This window comes from Sturnira hondurensis, unplaced genomic scaffold (assembly GCF_014824575.4).
Source record: "Sturnira hondurensis isolate 20B ecotype Veracruz unplaced genomic scaffold, ASM1482457v3 Scaffold0010128, whole genome shotgun sequence".
In the NCBI taxonomy this organism is placed as follows: domain Eukaryota; kingdom Metazoa; phylum Chordata; class Mammalia; order Chiroptera; family Phyllostomidae; genus Sturnira; species Sturnira hondurensis.
Genome location: NW_028082759.1, coordinates 33,683,640 through 33,704,498, shown reverse-complemented (window position 1 = coordinate 33,704,498; position 20,859 = coordinate 33,683,640). Strand labels below are relative to the sequence as shown.

At 39.7% G+C, this 20,859-nt stretch overlaps 1 protein-coding gene across 2 annotated transcripts in view; it reads right to left on the bottom strand.

Annotated features, from left to right (window-relative positions):
• Nucleotides 1–16,490, bottom strand: part of SGK3 (serum/glucocorticoid regulated kinase family member 3) — a 115,893-nt gene extending 99,403 nt beyond the window's left edge. Inside the window, exon 1 of one of the 2 annotated variants that reach the window (XM_037058661.1) lies at nucleotides 16,405–16,490. The gene's annotated coding sequence lies outside the window, so the exon portion shown is untranslated. The remainder of the gene's footprint in view (nucleotides 1–16,404) is intronic. The other variant, XM_037058665.1, reaches the window with a different exon arrangement.
• Nucleotides 16,491–20,859: the final 4,369 nt, after the last annotated feature.

The following is a 20,859-nucleotide window of genomic DNA, read 5'->3' as shown; positions in this document are numbered from 1 at the left end:
TTGATAAAATCCAGCACCGATTTATAAAGAAAACTCTCAGCAAAGTGGGATTAGAGAGAACATACCTAAGCATAATGAAGGCCATATATGACAAACCCACTGTCAGCATCATATTCAGTGAGCAAAAACAACAAGCATTCCCCTTAAGATCAGAAACAAGACAGATGCTTTCACCTCTCTTACTCAACATAGTAATGGAAGTCCTAGCCACAGCAATCAGACAAGAAGAAGAAACAAGAGGCATACAAATTGGAAAGGAAGAAGTAAAACTTCTAGCAGATGTACATGGAGAACCCCCAAAATTCCACCAATAAACTACTAGTACTGATAAAAGAATTCAGCAAAGTACCAGGATACAAAATTAATATCCAATAATCAGCTGCATTTTTATATGCCAATAATGAACTAACAAAAAAGGAAATCAAGATAACAATCTCATTCACAATTGCTTCAAAAATAATAAAATAACTAGGAATAAACCTAACAAAGATGTAAAAGACCTGTACCCAGAATATTATAGACACTGAAGAAAGAAATTGAAGAAGACACAAGTATATGGGAATACATACCATATTCATGGATAGGAGGCATTAACATCATTAAAATGTCCGTACTCCCCAGGGCAATTATAGATTCAACATAATTCCCATCGAGACTCCAATGATGTATTTCACAGAACTAGAACAAATATTAAAAAAATATTAAGGAACCAGAAAAGGTCCTGCAGAGCAACAGCAATCCTGAGAAAGAGGAACAAAGTTGGAGGAATACCTAACATCAAACCATACTGTGAGGGCATAGTAATCAAAACAGCATGGTACTTGGCATAAAAACTGACATATAGATCAATGAAATAGAATAGAGAGCCCAGAAATAAACCCACACTTTTACAGTCCAAGTATAGGAAAAACAGAACAGATATGTGCAGAGAAATGAAACTAGACCACCTTCTTATACCACACACTAGAATAAAGTCAAAATGAATCAAAGACTGAAATGTTAGACCCAAAACCATAAAAGTCCTAGAAGATAACATGGGCAGCAAAATCCCAGGCACTGTTCTGAGCAATATTTTATCGAATATATCTCCCCAGGAAAGAGAAACAAAAGAAAAAATAAACAAATGGGACATCAAACTAAAACTTCTTGCATAGCAAAGGAAAACATCAAAAAAATAAAAAGATAACCCATGGAATGGGGGAACATATTCCCTCATATATCTGATAAGGGGATAATATCCAAAACTGATAAAGAACTTATGAAACTCAACACCAAAACAACAAACAAACCAATTTAAAAATGGGTAAAGGACCTGAAAAGAGACTTCTCCAAAGAGAACATACAGATGGCCATTAGACATATGGAAAGACCCTCAACGACACTAATCCTCAGAGAAATGCAAACTAAAACCACAATGAGATATCATCTCACACCTGTCAGAATGGCTATCATCAAAACACCAACAAACAACAAGTGCTGGTGAGGATGTAGAGAAAAGGCAACCTTTTGCACTATTGGTAGGATTGCATACTGGGACAGCCACTGTGGAAAGCAGTATGCAGATTCACAAAAAATTAAAAATGAATAACGCCTTTTGACCCAGTGATTCTACCTCTGGGAATGTATCTGAAGGAACCCAAAACACTAATTGAAAGAACATAGCAACCCTATGTTCATTGCAGCATTATTTACAATTGTCAAGAAATGGAAGCAGCCCAATAGTCCATCAGTAGATGGGTGGATAAAACAACTATGGGATATTTACACAATGGAATATTACTCAGCTATAAAAAAGAAGAAAATTTTACTCTTTTCAACAGTATGGATGGACCTGGAGAATGTTATGCTAAGGGAAATAAACCAATCAGAGAAAGACAAATACCACATGATTTCACTCATTTGTGGAATCTAATAAACTAATCTAACAAGAAAAATAGAGACAGATTTATAGATAGAGAGCAGGATGACAGCTAGTGAGGGGGCAGTGGAGAGGGTTGAGGGATTGAGCAAAACGAAAAAAGGACCATGGACATAGACAACAGCGTGGTGATGGCAGTAAGGAGGGCAGTATAAGGGGACTATATGGTTTGAGAAAAATACAATAAAAAATGTAAAAATATAAAGGCATACTTCAGAAAAAATTGAACACACTTAGCAATTAAATTTAGAATTCTAAGCCCTTTTCTATTAGGCAGGCATATAGAATATTTAAAACATTTTCAGTAATCTTTCTTCTTGAAGTCTGGCAACAGTTTCTAGGTTACAACATTAATATAATTTCAGAATAATAAAGTAAAAATGAAAAGCCAGTTTTCAAACTCATTTAACCACTAACTCATCAGCAGATGGTAATGAGTAATCTGTAAATCAAGTCCGCCTGTTCTTCTGATCGGGGGGCTTAGAGAGGAGCCAGCCTTTACCTCCTTCTCAAAGTCTCAGGACATTCTGTAAATCAGCTCTTCCCTGTATTAGCCACACACAGCTACCTTCAACACCTCACTAACCCCCACATTACCCCACAGAGTTATTATGAGCATTTAATAAAATAATGGCTCTAAAGCATCCAGCACAGGGTAGGTACTCAATATCAGTTCCTTTCCCTTTGCTCTCCTCAGGGTAAAATACAGGTCAAAAATGACCAAAAAAAAAAAATTCCTTAAGAAAGAGACTATTTGGTTTAGTGTGTACCAAAAGGAATAGAATTATCTAACTAATAAAAGTAAACTAACCTTTATTTTGTAAAAGCACTAAACTAATACAATATCAAGTAGGTAAATTATAACCATGGTAATAAGATACAAGATAACATGGGGAAAAATCAACTAACTTTGGAATGAATATGTTGCTATTATCTCACAGTTTTATTAGGAAACAATTCAGTATCCAGTTGGCAGACTACTTAAGATAATTTCAATTAAATGGTTCTTCGAATAAGCCAACAATAACTTAAGGCTTGGCTCCATCTGCAGTATCAAAATTTCCTAAGGGAAGGATTCCTAATGAATCTTAGTCACAGCCCTTGAGGCGCCCGGTCAGGTCAAGATGCTTGCAAAATGCTACTAGTCCAGCAAAATTACACATGCATTCTTTTTATTTTTAAGACACTTCTTTAAATTTTGTTTTTCAATTACAGTTCACGTTCAATATCATTTTGCATTAGTTTGGGGTATACAAGCACAGTGGTTAGACAACCATCTACATTACAAAGTGTTCCCTCAATATTTTCAGTACCCACCTGGCACCATACACAGTTATTACAATATTATTGAATATGTTTCCTGTGCTGTACTTTACATCCTGTGACTATTTTGTAACTTCCAATCTGTACTTCTTAATTCCTTTACTTTTATATCCAGTTACCCAACCTCCCACCCCCCACAGGCATTCTTTTAAAAAGAGTTGAAACAACAACTTTACTAAAGACTTGAGGAAGAGGGACAATAGAAATAGACCTATTTTTTTAAGTCAAGGAACCCACAGACATGATTTTTTAAAACTACTTTTACAATGGTGTACATATTCACCTGGTTCAAAAACCAAGAAAATATGAGATAGAGTGAAAAGCCTGGTTCCCACCTTTGTCCCTAACCACCCAGTAATCACCACCCAATCCCAAACAGATAAACTTAATTTTTTAATATGAAAAGCAGACATTTATTAAACAAGATACAAGAAACATTATACATAGGACAATGACACCTCAGTCCCCTTCAAAATAGGCACCTTGGGACTTCACATAGTTCTCCCAATCGCCATCAGCTGCCTGTTGTACTTTTCCGAAATCTTAGTGAAGATCTGAAATCTTTTCCCTTTCAAAGGTGATTTTAGTTTGGGGAAATGCCAGAAGTCACAGGCTGCCAAATCTGGGCTATAGGGGGGCTGAGTCACCTGGATGATTTGATGTTTTGCCAAAAAACTCTGCATGATACATAATGCATGAGCAGGCATGTTGTGATGAAGCTGCCAATCATGAGTTGCCCATAGCTGTGGCCTTCTGAATGATCAAAATAATTTCTGTGGAGGAATGTTCAAGCTTAATGCAAAATCTCATGCAGATTCATTGCTGTACTCACTCAGTCATTTTGAATGAAAAGGCCACACGGTAAACTCACTTAATGGCATTACTGCCTCCACTGGGTAGTACAGTGAAGTCATCATTATTCACACATGTGCATTCCAGTCCACTCTCATTGGCTGCCAGGTTACATCAGTGTTGTGCAAACCATTCTCATTGTATTAACAATAGCTGGACTTTTTCCAGATAGACTATATGTATATATGTATGTATATGTATGTGTGTATGTACATATATATATATACATATATATATAGATATATATATATTCTAATAGTATGGTGCATACAAGACCTCTGCTACCCCAAGACTTAAAAAGCAGCTTGTTGCCTCCATGTAAAAGTAATTATAGTTGGGTTTGTTTACAAGAAGCAAATTTTAGGTGTGGACTTGCAGTTAGAAATCTGTTTTTGTTGCATTGTTTGCTTGTTTTACTTTATTTTTTTGGTTTTTTTTTCTGAGTCTAGGCTCTCCTACTAACTAGCTATATGACTTTGGCTAAATCGCTTGAAATCTATGGGCCACAACATGATGACACAGAAGAATTTCACTCTTTCTTAGAGCCTGACAACCTGATTAATAGTTTCAATCTCCATTCGCTTCAATGACAAACTGGTGGTAACATTATGATCTATGTGGAAAAGGTGTTATTTTTGGTTCTAAATTAGTGCCCTCTTGTATAATCCTGCATTGCCCATATGTTGTATTTAAAATATCAGAGTCAAAAAAATTTTAGGTGTGTTGTTAATGTAATGAAAGAGTACTGAGGTAGCTAGACATTCCTTTGTAAGTTCAAGTTTCCAGGTATGAGAAGTGGTTGAAAAGATTTTTAGGTGGTAAACTGCATATAAAATAGGGAAAGGAGAGGCAGAAGTAAGGCTATGGATCAAACTTAAGTCCAGGAGCCTGACCTATTTTTAAACCTCTTCTCAAAGTGTGATGTATTTCTAGGCACAGTGCAAAAAAAAACCTAAAATCCCCAAACCCCATAAATATAGGGACTCAAGATAGGGGAAAAGGAAAGACCAATGTCCAACTGGCTCGGCGTAACCTGATCATAACTCCAACCATTTCATAAAATTGTATGTCTATGGCTGCTACTATCCACCATTCCTAAAAGTCCCTTGTGCCTGCTGAAATCACTCTTCCAAATGCCTTATACCTAGGAATCTGACCTACAGAGCTTGCCTTTTATCAAACTAATAGTGACTCAATCTAACTGACCTGTACAAAGGTACGAACTCTGCACCTCAAACCTGAAAACTATTCTTTACTGATTCAAACCAAAAACTCAGCAATTTACCAAAAATTGGGAGAGGCAGCAAAGAGCATTTGGAAAATGTTAAATTTTATTATCTAACATTGTTTCACCATTATAGTTATTGTATTGTACATACGACTTTTACTAAAGGTCACTTCAGAGAGGCTGCAAAATGCCCCATTTTAGCAGCACCCATTTTACACAAGATTTTTTTCCCACAAAATTAATCACAGACACATCAAAAAAATCACTTCATCTAAAAATGTTGGTGAGGTGGAAGAGATATCCTTTTATAAAGTGTAGGGTTTAGCTTTACCTTCACTCATGTAGGATCTCAGCATTTACATAAAACAAACAAACAAAAACTCTTATTTCACCTATTTGTCCTCTATACCCTCCACCCTCCAAATCCCTGTCCAAGATATACACAAAGCTCAGTGTGCTGTAGGATCTTAGTTTGTAGTGTGTAAGATTTGGAATCAGAGAATCTGGCTCTGTTATTCAAATAGTGGCCATGTGGATTTGGATAAATTGCTTAATCTCTCTACACCTCATATGTTCAATTCATTCCTCTAACAAGTATTTATTGATCGCCAGATGCAGTGGTGAATAGACAGATACTCAATCCCTATCTTCATTGAGTTCAAAGTCTACTTTACAGACCATGTGTGAGGATTAATAGTGAAATAAAGCAGGATAGTACAATAGAGAGTTGGCTTTGGAGGCAAACTTTGGTTCTAAATCCTGGTTCAGCCACTGTGACCCCGTGACTAAATTTTTAACTTGTTCACTTTCTGTAAAGTGCAATGTTTAGAAGAGTATGTGAAAAGGCAGAATTGTTTAAGTCCCAGGATTTAACAAACTTAATGATTATCTCCATAGCCTAAAGGGAATATAGGAATTTTCAAGATATATTTCTAGCTTTTTTAATATTAACACCATGGGAGAATCATAACTCAGCACTGCATTGTTTTTCACAGACTCAAGGGTGAATTGGGAAGAGATAGCATGATACTGGTGGCTTAGTTGGGGGGAGGTGGAAAAGGACCAGTTTTAATAGTCCTCAACCCCACGCCAGCAGCTCCTATTCCGTATCAACCAGACCCCTTCCCTCAGTGTGTCACCAAAGGCAGTGTCAAGGCTCAATAGCAAAAGACCACCTATAACCTCTTCACCTTCTGCTGCCCATTCTGCTAATTCTGACTGCCATGACCATCTGCTATAGCCACACTCTCTTCAGTGTGTCTTGTCCCCCCACAAAGAGGGCGAGTCTTCAATCCCCAGGCCCTAATCCATATCGTAAAACTATTGCCTCTAGCCTGGTTTATTTATCTGATAGCTGGCTATCAGATAAATTTCTGTATTTCCTGTACCTGATGCTGCACAGTTTTCTTGAATGCCTTCAATTCCAAACAACCTCTAGCCACTGTCTGAATCTGGGTTAGCTGGGCAAGGGGTAAGGTGAAAGTGATCAGTCTTCTCCTTTACTCTTGGGACACCATGAAGTCTCTTGGTAGACAGTAGCTTCATATAACACAGCACCTCAATCAAACCTTTTCTCCAGCATGTTTGTCATAATCCCTGGGGGGAAGGGAACCTACAGTCCTAAACTGGGAAGGCATTCTCAGAAGCAGTTTTGTGGCATTCTCTTCCTTGTAGGAGGAGAGCTCCATCTCACTGACCACCTATCAGTTTACCCTATACTCATGTCAAGAGCTAAATGATTCTGAATTTTAGTATATTTTTAAATTCCCAGCTCCTGCTGGTGGATTTGTCCTCTGCCACTTCTCAGACAATCAACCCCCATGTATGTCTGCTGACCTTCATCCTCTGCTAGACACCCTACTACCTGATTGGTCTCTGGTACTGGTCCCCTCCCACCATGCTAACTAAAGTCCCTCTCAGCCTCAGCCACATCCTTTACCTCTTTGGCCTCATTGATGTTCCTCTAGATCATCTCCAAGGTACCTTCTTCCTTGGCTACTGAAGTGGGCACCAAGAACTTTGCATAGATTCCCTCAGGGAAGGAGGATCTGGGAGAATGCCCCAATAGGAGAGTTAAGACCTTAGACAGCAGGAGGTAAAATCATGGCAGCAGGGCAGGAGAAACAAAAGAAACATCCCTGGAACATCGATTTTCTCAGGATGGAGTATATATAGGAACAGAATAATCACTCTTTGATATCCTGAAAACATCCCACTTCTCTCTTAGCTCCCAAGAAAAAGAAATACCATGCAGTGTTTCTACTTTAACCCTTTGAGACTTAAGATTATGTGTAATGTAGAAACTCCCACAGAATTCAGTCACTGGGAGAAGTATCTTCACAGTGACCCACACTGCGTTACTGTAAATAGTATTTCAGAGCTTGCGATGTTAGAGCAGAAAAGGATTTTAAATGTAGAAAACAACAGGACATTTATTCATAACTCAAAAAAAAACCCACTAAGCAATTGGGTAAGAGATTAACTATAAACAGTGAGTTTCACCCAGCTTTATTTCTCCAAGGTTGCATGGTCAAATGGAATCTCTGGAGAGAACACCTGGACAACTGAGGACCTGTCAGCGGTGCCTGTTGGTCTGGATTCCTGCTGTGTCTTCGGCCACCTCTCCTCTTGCCCTTGGATGGACCCCAAACAAAACACCAGTCCATGCTGATCATCTGTCCCATTAAATCCTGGCTGTTGAGTCATTCTATAGTAGCCTGGGCCTCCTTGTACGTTTCGTACTCAACTAGAGTATACCCCTTCAGGTATCCTGTATGCCTGCTCAGGTTGAAGTGTGTATTTTTTTATTTCCACATACTCTGCAAATTTGTCATGGATGTCTTCTTCCATGGCTTCCTCATGGACTACAGTGACAAAGAGAAACCAGCTTGCAACAGAGTGTTGTGGTCTGGATTCACCTCCAACCTGCTCCACGCTGTCATAATCCTCACGTATCTGCGCTCGAGACCCCTTGGGGCCAAAGCCACAGCCCTTCCATTTCTTTGCTTTTTCTTTCAATTTGTGGGTGCTCTCTGACAGCAGACACCACCACCTCTAGTCCCAGTCCCTTCCTGGTCCTGCCCACTAGATAAACTTAATTTCTTATGTGACCTTCCTGAGTCTCTCTATGCTTAGACAAACAAAGCAAAAATATATTCTTATTTTCCCTTGTTTTTCTATACAGAGGCAACAATTTATACATATTCTGCATCTCTAAAGCAAATTCCTAATTCTAAAATATCCAATGAAAGCATCAAATAAATTTAGTTGGGTGGGGATTTTATTCATACCTGAATGGATTTTTAAAAGAAGAAACAGAAATAAATTGTGTTCATGAAAATCAGGAATACAGGAAATCTAAAGGGGACATAAAATTTAAAAGGAAAAGGAGACAGAATCTTACAAATCTCTCAAAAATTCTTGCCTGCTAAAACATTGGTATGTCTTATCTTTCATTAATTTAAAAAACATCATTCCCTTACAGACAAAAACAATTAAACCAAATATTTATAAGAAAAAGTGAGGGTAAAAGGAGAACAATTAGAAAAAAGAGATACTTGTATTAGAATAGACTAAAAAATGTCAACAATGCACAACTATGTGCACTTAGAACTACAAAACTAAAAACCATTTTAAAAATTATAACAAGGTCTTAACTTCTAACTATTTATTCACAATGGTCGTAGTTCAAATAAGCAAATAATATAGAACTTTCATGTTTAAGCCATCACGAATTTTAACACCATGTTGTTTGGAGGCTGAATAAAAATGTCTTCAAAAACTTTTTCATTAATGTTCACTAAAAAATAGGCCTTTGGTGTCAGTGCAGTTTCAGTAGCTATTGTCTTGGTGTGGAGCTCACGTCTGGCCAAAGCACCTTTACAGGTGAGCTGAAGTTGGTACAAAGTCAGCTTCCTGGGCTTCATTCCCCACCTTTACTTCTTCTGAAACTGTTTTGCTTCTTCTCTGACTTCCAAGAATGGATGCCTAATCTATGCTTCTCATCAGTGAGCTATAGCTTATCATTGGTGATGGAAATCTGGGAAGAAAAGGTTTGGAATCTTGACACACGACTTCTCAGAGATTGCTAATCTTTGGTTTAAGGTTGCTTTCTTCGAATTCTTCAGCTTCAAAACAAAGACATTATTTCCAAACCAGATATCTAGAGCTTTGGATGTCCACTCTGAAGGGAATAGTGGGTGTTAACTAGGAGTTGGCATTAAGACCAAAACATAGTCAATCTATAATATGGCTAAGAGCTTCAATGAGAAAAAAATAAGCTCAAAACAATGCTACTGCAATGACATGAACAAAAATTATAGTTTTAAATTGTGTTGTACATGCCAGTGCTTAAAAAAAAACAGCTTATTTTAGAGAAGAGGAGGTGGGTGGAAAGTTCTGTGGAGATTTTGAAATGAATTACTGGGTATTCTCAAGAGCTCTGAAGGCTGAAACCACCAGTTCTTTATAATGTCTACCTTTCCTCCCAAACTGAAAGCTTTCCTTTTCCTTATTAAAGGTTTGCTCTTAACTGTACCACCATGATTATTATCTTTTTTGCTTAAGATCAAAATGAAGGAGTTGGATAGACAAAGGACAGATAAATTTTCTTAAAGCAAAAACTGGAAGAAGAGGGGGAAAAAAAGGTTAAAAGGGGGACTGAACTCTCAGAAAAGGAGGGAAGGCCACAAAAGGATATAGGAGGAAAGCGTGGGCAGGCAACAGCTCATGCGTATGCGCAGTGGGAGAAGGAAAAGGAGGTGGGGAGATGTTAGCCCAGGCATGTGCTGTCTGGAAAAACTCGTGGCACCGTAACTAGGGAGTTAAATACATGAAATTATATGAAGCCAACTGTTACTAACTCTGAGACGGCCTACAATATAGAAGGATCACAAGCAATGTCAAAAATCACCTATTTCTACCATTGTTAACCAATTATTTAAAAAATGTGCTTATGAGGAGACTATTTCAAAATATGTCAAGGTCAACTGTTCTGACTTTAATTAAATTCAACACTTTTTCCTTGTTAAAGTCTATTACTGATTTTCTGCTCTTCCTTTAGTGATCACAATCAATTATGTATCAATATTGTTACTTCTCTTCTTAAATATCTTATTATATATTTTAGATGTACTTAACATACAAATATTGGTGACTTATATTAGGAGATATGCTTTATGCTGATTTGAATGGGTCTGTCCATCCACTGACACACCCTCAATCATCCCCTCTATGAGCAGTAGTATGAACGTCCAAGTGTTATCCAGGCTTGGGGTATGGCAGATAGCCAGGGGTATGGCAGATAGTGTATTCTGGAAACATATCCAAAGAATCCCAAAATACCAATCCAAAAGAATATATGCACCCCTATGTTCATTGCAGCATTATTTATCATAGCCTAGATTTGGAAGCAGTCGAAGTGCCCATCAGTAGATGAGTAGATAAAAAAGCTGTGGTTCATATACAGAATGGAATGCAGCAGTAAAAAAGGATTTACTTTTGGGGACAGCATGCATGTAACTGGAGACTATTATGCTAAGTGAAATAAGCCAGTCAATGAAAGACAAATATCGTAAGTTCTCACTTATAACTGAAATCTAATGAACAAAATAAACTGAGTAAAATAGAATCAGAGGCACAGAAACACAGAACAGATTGACATCTGTAGGAAGAGAGAAGAGAGAAGAGGAGTCTAGAATAAAGAAGGTGTAGGGATTAGACAAAGAACATATATACATGACCCATGGACATGAACAATAGTGTGGGGACCAGCTATGGAAATGAGGGGCAGAGGAGGAAGAGAGGGGCAAAGGGAGAAAAATTGGGACAACTGTAATAGCATAAAAAATAAAAAACGAAAAAAAAGAAAATGGATAATTTATTAAGTGGACTACTATGCAGCTGTCAAAACTAATGGTGTTGATTTATAGATATCCATAATAAAGTGTTAAAATAAGAAACAAAAGGAAAAATTGTGTACAGTGATTCCCATTTTCAAAACAAAACAAAACAAAAAAACCTTGTGGCCCTAGCTTGATAGCTCAGTAGGTTCCAGCATCGTCTCCATATGTCAAGGTTACCTGTTTGATTTCCCACCAGGGAACATAACACAATCAACCAATGAGTGCATGAATAAGTAGAACAACAAATCGATGATTCTCTCTCTCTCCCTCTCCCTCTTTTTTGCTCCCTCTTCCTCCCCCCAGTCTCAAAAAGAAAAAAGAAAAAACTCTCTATATTTATAGATATATAGGTTTAGATCAGCATGGGGAAAAGTCTAGCCCTGGTTGGTGTAGCTCAGTGGATTGAGCGCGGGCCTGAGAACCACATGATCGCGGTTCAATTCCCAGTCAAGGCACATGCCTGGGTTGCAGGCCAGTTCCCAGTAGGGGACTCACAAGAGGCAACCATACATTGATAGTTCTCTCCTTCTCTCCTTCCCTTCCCCTCTAAAGATAAATAAATATAAAAAATATTTAAAAAAAAAGAAAAGTCTAAAAGGATATTAAAACATAGCAGTGTTTATCTTCATGGGTGAGATTAGAATGAAGAGGACTTTTCACTCTATGTGCTTCTCAATTGCTTGAATTTAAGAGCATGCATACCTTTGTAATTAAAAAATGTTTAGAAAACATAAACAAAACTAAAATAAAAATGGGAATAAAAGGTGCATATATATATATATATATATATATATAGTGTTTTCTCAGGAAACTGAGGATATGATCCATATAGTCCCTTTTAGCTGGTCATACATATAACATATAACATATGAATTAGATTACATAGTCTATCTAGAGATTCTATCTATATACATATTGTTTGTCTGCATGTGTGGATGCTGAGTTGGAAACCAGATCATTTTAAGTTTCATTTATATTTATTTTAAAAATAGGGAGGTAAATAACTAAAGTTTCTTCTTATTTTTGAACTCAAGCAAACAATTAGTCAAGTTCTAGTGAAGCCCCATTGTACTTGACATTTCATCCAGCAGCCTATAGACTGTCTAGTCCATTACTTAGTCAGATTTTATATGTGAATATACATGAAGTCCATTTTACCTATAGGGAAAAAATGTTTTGTACTGACTGGCATAGCAAATATATCAAGAACCTGAATGGCAGCAATTAACCTGAGTCATATTTTTACTATATATCATGTAAATACAATGTTGGATATTTAAAATCACAAAACAGTGAAAAGAATGACATTATCTCAACATCACAGGCAGACTCAAAAAGAGTAAGGCTTTAAAAAAGATACAAAAGGCAAGCCTTTACCCAACCAAAAGCCTGTTAAATTTCCTTACTCTCAGTTTAAAGCCAGGAAACCAGCTCTCTACATTTTAATTACCTGCAAACACACACATTTTGTGGGCTGAAGAAACAGATACCTATAAAGACACTTCTTTGTACAAAGGAACTCTCCCTGCCAATATCATATGCCAATAGATATTTCTAATCCTTCCCAGACTTGCTTTGATCCCTGTATTTCTGGTCCCCTTGGAAGAGGCAAAGCAGCAATCTGCACGAATCCTCCATGGTGAGCTCTCACTAATAACTCTTATTTCACTGTCTTACATATTATCAATTCTCACCTTAGAACAATCCCCCTAATATAATCACCCTTCTTTCATTCACCCACCAACCCCACCCAAGCCAAACAGATTTGAGTTTTTAATAATGGAAGAAATAGTGGCTAAAAGAAGGTAAACTAAGGCACATTTTGGGGGACATGTGGAAAATAGGAAAGGCCCTGAGAAGTTGGACAGGGCAAGGAGATGGTACACTGTTCCGTTTGAAAACTCCCTGGCTCAGCTTCAGACAGGCAATAAAATTTTACTGGTTGATCTTCTGAATCAGCCTTCAGCATCTGACTTCTATGCTGTCTTCCTCCACAATGACAACTCAAAGTTAGTACTGAATTAAAATGACTTTGCCATAAACCACAAGATGTGAAATCAGCATCTCTTAGATTTACCACTTTTCTCCATGAAACAGAAGGTGGTAAAAAGGCAAAATGAGAACAAAGATGCCATGGTACAGAATGGAATAAGTAAAGGAAAACAGACATTCAGTCCCTTAAAATAATGCACGAGTTGTTTCTTCAGGAATTAAAAAAAAGAAAGAAATAACATGTTACATAATTTGAGTTTCATGAATCAGCAGTTTAGTCAGTAATTTACATGAATTTAAAAAAAGAGAAAACACGAAGATTGGAAAAGGTAAAGTGGTTTCTGAAACAAGGCAGGTTTCAAAAGTATTTTATTCCACCCCCATACAGAAGAACGTTGACAGGCAGATGACTCATGTGACTTCGATAAGGGCTTCTTACCACCTAATATCCCTCACGGCAAAGGCAATCCCATCTCTCATTTTTCCCTTCTCAATTTCTCCCACCAGGTAATGGGCGTATTTTCCTCTCTAATTGAAGCTTTTCCATCTGGAGGTCACATATTTTAAAACACAGAGAGTTATACTTAAAGGATATAAATAGTTGAAGGCTCCCTGTTTTTTTTAAAAGATGATTTATACTAAAGTAACTGCAACATTTTGAAAAACACAGTAGTAATGTCAGATGCTTCAAAAAACTACAATACATGGGATCATTGTGTTTGAACTTGATTGCATTCTAAGTAGTTTAATTGAGTTCATGGAAAACCTATAGTGATCTGTAGTCCTTAAAAATGACCTTAACTGAGCAGGGTAGGTAGGAAAGTTGTCAACATAAACCCTAAAACTATGTGTCCAATCTAAACTCTCTCCAGATCAGAGGGGGAAAGTACAATGTTTGAGAGAAAGAATAATCAATCTATTCTCTTTTTAAAAAACCAGAGATGACAAATCCTAAGAAATGCCCCAAAGGGCATTCTCATCCCTTTTACAGAAAAATATGTGTATCAGATAGGTATTGTTTGAAATAACAGAAGGACATTGGATTAGGCCTGGATTTCTTTTAGGCACAAATCAATTAGGATATTTAAGAGGCGTATGTTCTGGAAAAGCGAGAAATCTGAAGTCGTTTGGAGTCATTCATTCCAAAAATGTTTATTACAGGCTGGCATGTGCCAGGCACTGTCCACGTACCTGCTCTCTATTCAAGCACTGTCTCTTACTAGCTATGCAGTCCTGGCTGAAGATTTTTAACATTTCTATGCCCCCGTTTCCTCACTATGGCTACCAGTTACCAGGACTGCATAGCTAGTAAGAGCAAATAAATACGTCTGCAAGCACTTTGTAAGCCATGAAAGTGTTAGTTGTCATTTGGCTGAATTGAATTCATGAAATCTAGTACCGTCTGTTGTGCCATGAATTGTATCAGAGGAAAGTGAGCCTTCCTGCTCCATGAGACACTTCATAATCCTATTAAGTAAAGTTTAGAGTCTCATTTAATCATCTCCCTGGAAATGTAAATATATGAGAGACAGAAAGCTAGTATGATGTGCATATCTTAACATTAGACTCATAATCACCATAATAAAAAGAAATATGTCTATTTTTTCACTAATCTGACCATCAGGCCAAGGCACTCCTTTAAAGAGGGCAGGAAAAATATTTTCCGGAAAAATATTTTCTCTTTATATCTGCAAATCACAAAATAGACACCTACGAGGTTAAAAAGTTTCTATTTTATTGTGCATTTCACTTTCAACCTGACCTGTCATATCGACTGTCAAACAGATTAGGAACAAAGCTCCTTTTAAAACCCAAATTAGGCTCCATGTAGTGGCAGTTGAAGAAAAGAGGAAGTTCTGGTCTCTCCAGAGTTAGCTAACAGGGGTACGACGGGCAGTAAAGAAAGCTCATCTTGTAGAAGACACTAGGGATCTGGCTGGCTGAGATTTGGAAGGAAGAGTCCAAAAGAGGGGGTAGCTCCACACTATCTTCCCCAGAGAGTGCAGAGGTGGTGGCTTGTCTTAAGGGAGTGGTAGCCAAGGGCCCGAAGGCATCAGCAATACCAAAAAAAAAAAAAAAAGCCTGAAACTTCCTCTCTTGGTTCTAGCTTTTGCAGTGACATTGAGGAACTGAAGCAGGCACAGTAGTGCTTGCTTCATTGCTAGAACAGCTATAATTTAGTATCCGAGTTAACAATTTGAGTTAATATTTATAAAACACTTAGAACGAGTTCAGACATAGTAAGACAGACAAAGTGTTTGTTAAATAAATAAGGCACTTTCACATTGGCTGGGTGACTACTCGACCTAATGGCAAAAGGAAAGAATGAAAATACACAACAGTCTAACATTTTTTTTTACCTTGATAAAGATTCAGAAAGTTCTCTGCATTTATTCCTGCATTTCAATGGACCCTATACCGTCTCTTGTGCAGGACAGAAATTCTATTCTTGGTTCAGAAATCACTGTGCAAAATTCAATAATAAAGAGTTTAAGTCTCAAAAGACGAATTCTTTCTTTTTTCTCTTGTCAAGTAACCACCACGAAAAAGGACGAAACTAAAAAATCTCAAAGCACTTCTAGATAGAACATACCAGTGTGAAAACTGTGGGAATCAATAGTCAAATTCACTTGATGAGAGAGTTCAATCACAGACAACTTGAAGGGTAGCAATACGCTTAAGTGTGAGACTACAGGCCAGGGAACAACAGGTTAGGGATTCCCGCTCTCTCCACTCCCGAGGCCTCCGTCCTCGCAGGTGACCCGCATCCACTTCCCACTTCAGGTGGGGTCTCCCCACTCTCGGGGTCCCCGGCCCCTCCGCTCCAGATCTGAGGCTGTGCACGGGTTAATCAGCGATGTCCCTCCACTGACACCACTCGGGGGTGTAGGAATCAAAAAACAGGATCGGAATTCACCTCAAGGAAACAAAGCACAAACTGTCGGAGTCGGGGCTGGGCGGGAGTACTTTTTCCTCCAGATCAACTCGGAGGTTTCCGGGCTCAGGGCTGGGGGAGCTCCCAGGGCACCCGGGAAAGGCACGTCTGCTCCGAGGGCAGGCTGCAGTCGAGGCCCGGGAACTCCTCGCCCCGCCCCGTCTCTCCGCCCGGGAGCCTCCGCCGGCGGCCGGACGCGCGCGGCCCCTGCGGTCGGCTCACCGTCCCCGCGTCGCGCCTGCCCCGCACCTACCGGGCTCCGCGGTGCTACCTCCCCACGCGGCGGGCGCGGGGCGCCGGGCGCACTCGCGCTTCCTCCTTGCCGGCAGGGCCGCCGGGCGCCGGCGTTTCCTCCCTGACGCGTCACGGCCGCCTGCAGCTTCTTCCGCAGAGTACGCGGGCTGCGGGGCAGAGCGGAGTGGGCGGCCGACGGCGAGCCGGCAAGGAGCGGGCTCCGAGCCGAGAGTGCGGGGCCGGAGTGCAGGGCGGGCGGCCGGTGCTCGGGCCCTCCGCGCCCCCTCTGCGGATTCCGGCTCTGCTCCTCTTCCCCGAGGACACCCGCGAAAGGCGGGGTCCCCGCCCCGCGGGTGCGCCAAGTTCAGGGGACTCTGGTGGATCTCGCCTAGAGGCTCAGACAGACTCTTAGGGGTTTCCCGCCACTCAGCTTATCGTGACCGCGGCCGTGGGGCCCAAGAAGAGCGTGAGGGGACCCGTGAAACGACCCTGGTGCGTGTGGGGAGCACGACCGCTGGACCCCCAGGAATGGCCTGGTGGGCCTGTGGCTTGGTGTGCACTCGGAACTCAGGATTCAAATAATTATCCTAAGTATCGCATAATTTAGCAACGACTGTGCTTCACTTAGCATTATTTGAAGTTTGCTACTTCATCAACAGAGTTTTGCCCTTTGTGTTTATACAGAGTTGTCACAAATTGGACGATCCCGTGCGCAGAAAAATTTTCTTCTAACTCCACTTTTTTTCCCCCTCAGACCCATTAATCTCCAAGTCAGGTGAGGGCACATATTACAACTCCTTCTTCAACTGTTATTCTTTAAATATAGAAGTTGCATTGTAGACCCACTTATTTGTCTTATCTTAAAGATTTTATTTATCTTTAGAGAGGAAGGGAAGGAGAGAGGGAGAAAGATATCAATGTATGGTTGTCTCTCGTGAGTCCCCTGCTGGGAACTGGCCTGCAACCCAGGCATGTGCCCTGACTGGGAATCCAACCGAGGTTGTTTGGTTCACAGACCCACGCTTAATCCACTGAGCTACACCAGCCAGGGCAATTTTTTTTTTCGATCTAGGTAAGATGAAGAGAGGTACTGAAGGTGAATAGAGAAGTAAGAATTACATTGGATTTTGAATTAGAGTGGGGTTGGGGGATGGATTTTGCCTCACAACACTACTGCAATTCAAGTTTTAGTAGATACGACTTGAAGACAGACTCAACTATTTAAAGATTTCTAAGCGATTATCATGCTTCAGATTCTGAAGCCATGATCTATACTTCAGATTATATAATTCTAGAGAATTTGCCCCATATCTGAACAAACTTCCAATGGTAATTAGAGGAACTGCAATTTATGTGTGGCTTCCTTAAATTCAGGGAGCATTTTCTTATACTTTATTTTTTTATTTTAATTATGTGTTACTGATCATGCTATTACAGTTGTCCTGATTCTCCCCTTTAGTACCCCCCCTCCACCCAGGACCCTCCACTCCCTCAGGCAATCCTCACACCATTGTTCACGTCCACAGGACATGCACCTTAAGTTCTTTGGCTACTCCACTTCTCATACTGTACTTGACATCCCCGTGGCTAATCTGTAACTACCTATTTGTACTACTTAATCCCCTTCCTTCTTCACCCATTCTCATCCACCGCACTCTTATTTGGCAACCATCAAGATGTTTCCCTATCCATAATTCTGTCTCTGTTCTTCTTGTTTGCTTAGTTAGTTTTTTAGATTCAATTGTTCATAGATATATATTTTCTTACCATTTTATTGTTTATAGTTTTGGTTTTCTTCTTTTTCTTAAATAAGTTCCTTTAACATTTCATGTAATAATGGTTTGGTGAATCTGAACTCCTTTAGTTTTTTTCTTGTGTGGGAAGCTCTTTTATCTGCCCTTTCATTCTAAATGTTAGCTTTGCTGAGTAAAGCAATCTTTGCTGTAGTTTCCTGTTTTTCATGACTTTGAGTATTTCTTGCCAATCCATTTTATCCTACAAAGTTTCTTTTGAGCAATCAGCTGACAATCTTATGGGAACTCCCCTGTAGGTATCTTGTTGCTTTTAAGATTCTCCCTTTATCTGTAACCTTTGACATTTTAATTATGATGTGTCTTGGAGTGGGCCTCTTTGCATCCATCTTGGTTGGGACTCTCTGTGCTTCCTGGACTTGCATGTCTATTTCTTTCACCAAATTAGAGAAGTCTTCTTTCATTATTTTTCCAAATAAATTTCCAATTTTTTGGTCTTTCTCTTCTCCTTCTGGCACCCCTGTTATAAGAATGTTTGACCTCTTGAAGTTGTCCCAGAGGCTGCTTGTACTATCCTCGTTTTTTTTAAATTTTTTTTCTTCTTGTTGTTTTTTTCCTTCCTTATGTTCTAAATCTTTGATTTGATTCTCAGTTTCATCTACTCCATTGTTTCCCTGTAGATTGTTCTTTATTTCAATTAGTGTATCCTTAGTTTCTGACTGGATATTTTTTGTGCCGTTGAGGTCCTCACTAAGTTTCTTAAGCATCCTTATAACCAGTGTTTTAAACTCTGCATCTGATAGATTGCTTATCTCCATTTCATTTATTTATTTTTCAGGAGTTTTGATCTGTTCTTTCATTTGGGCCATGTTTCTTTGTCTGCTCATTTTGGCAGCCTTCCTGTGTTTGTTTCTATGTATTAGACTTCGTGTCTTGGTAGTGTGGCCTAATGTATACAGTAGGTGTCCTATAGGGTCCAGTGGCACAGCCTCCCCATTCCCCAAGCCGGGTACTGGAGGTGCACCCTTCCTGTGGGCTAACTACACTCTCTTCTTGTAGTTGAGCCTTGGAAGATCAATGGTAGGGATTTACCCAGGCCACTCAGCTACAAAGATTGGCTGTGACCACTGACCACCAAACTCCACCCTCTGTGGAGGATCAGCTCTACAGGGTCAGGGTGGTGGTGCTCTGATGTGGTCTGTAGCTGTCCACTGGGTGGACTGGCTCTGAGGTTTCCTTGGTAATGCAGGCCAAAGTCAGCCCCAATCTGTGTTTTACCTGGGGCCACCCTGCCTGAGCTATATATAAACCAATTTGAGATGGCTGCTACTTGTGTTGGGCTTGAAATTCCCAGGCGAAGCCAAGCTGTGGATCTAGGCTGGCTGCTGCTACTGGCAGGCCTAGGGCTCGCTGGAGCTAGATGTTTCTTGTTTGAGAGGATTTAGGAATTTGTAAAGCATGAGCCAAGATCAGCCACTGATATTACCCAAGCAGCTTGGGTGGGCCCATAAGTTGGGTGGGGCAGAGTCTCTGAGTCTCTGCCTCTCCAAGGCAGGTCAGTGTTAGCCAGGTTGGTTAGCCAGCGTTAGTCTCAGATATGGCATCAGCTTGCGAGGTCTGTTGGGGAGAAGGTTTAGAAAAGGGACAATGACCTCTGTTCATCTTTATTCCAGACATTTCAGTTCCTCCCTGTATGCCACTGGTGCCTTTCAAACTGCTACCCTGGTGCTAGAGCTCAGAGGGAGTGAGTGTGAGTAGGTGAATCTATGTCTGGGTTCTTTTAAAAGGAAGTGCTTAGAGCTTCAGCAGTTTATTCCACCTACTCAATCCCTGCTGGTTTTTATAGCCAGAAGTTGTGAGAAATTGTCTTCCTGGCACTGGAATCCTGGGCAGAGGGATGTGTTGTGGGGCTGGAACTCCTTGCCCTCAAGATATCCCTCCCAAATTTTTAACCACTATACCTGGGTGAGGCACCAGCCCATTCTGCATCTGCACCCCTCCTACCAGTCTGGATGGATGTGGTTTCTTTAATTCTGTAGTTGTCAGACTTCCATTCAACTCGATTTCTGATGGTTCTGAGCGATGGTTCAGAACTGCAACTGGTTCTATATTTTAGTTGTAATTTTGATGTGGTTGTGCAAAGAGGTGGGTCATTCTGCCTATCTACCACCATCTTGACTGGGAGTCCTTCCTTATATTTTAAAATGACATTTAGAAACTTTGCCTCACAGGTAAAGGTTAGAATATTCATTTTGAATGTCAGTTACCACTGCATGGTCTTCTTTTTAAAAAAAGAACATGAATCTAATACCTTATACTTCAAAATGTCATAATTCTATAGAACTTTATAAACAATGCTATTCAATGGCATATGGATATAGCTATAAATATAAAGTACAGCAGATACAAATCAGCACATTGCTAGTGGTCCTTTCTACATTTTCATTGTAATGTAAATACAAGGCAGTCCACACAGTAAGGCACAGAGAAGCTAGAGAAGTTCCTCCCTTGTAACAAAATCAACAAGTGATCAGTGTATCTCTTAATTAAAGCCATTCACAGTGCTGAAAAATTTCTCAGCCAAAAGGAAGTTTTGTGTCAATAAACTCCCAAGAGAAATGACATCATTCTGGCTTTAGAGACAAATACCTGGTTATCACCACATTTAAACTTCCTTTTCTTTTCTTTTTATTTCTTTTTGAAAAACAGACATCTGGGAACCA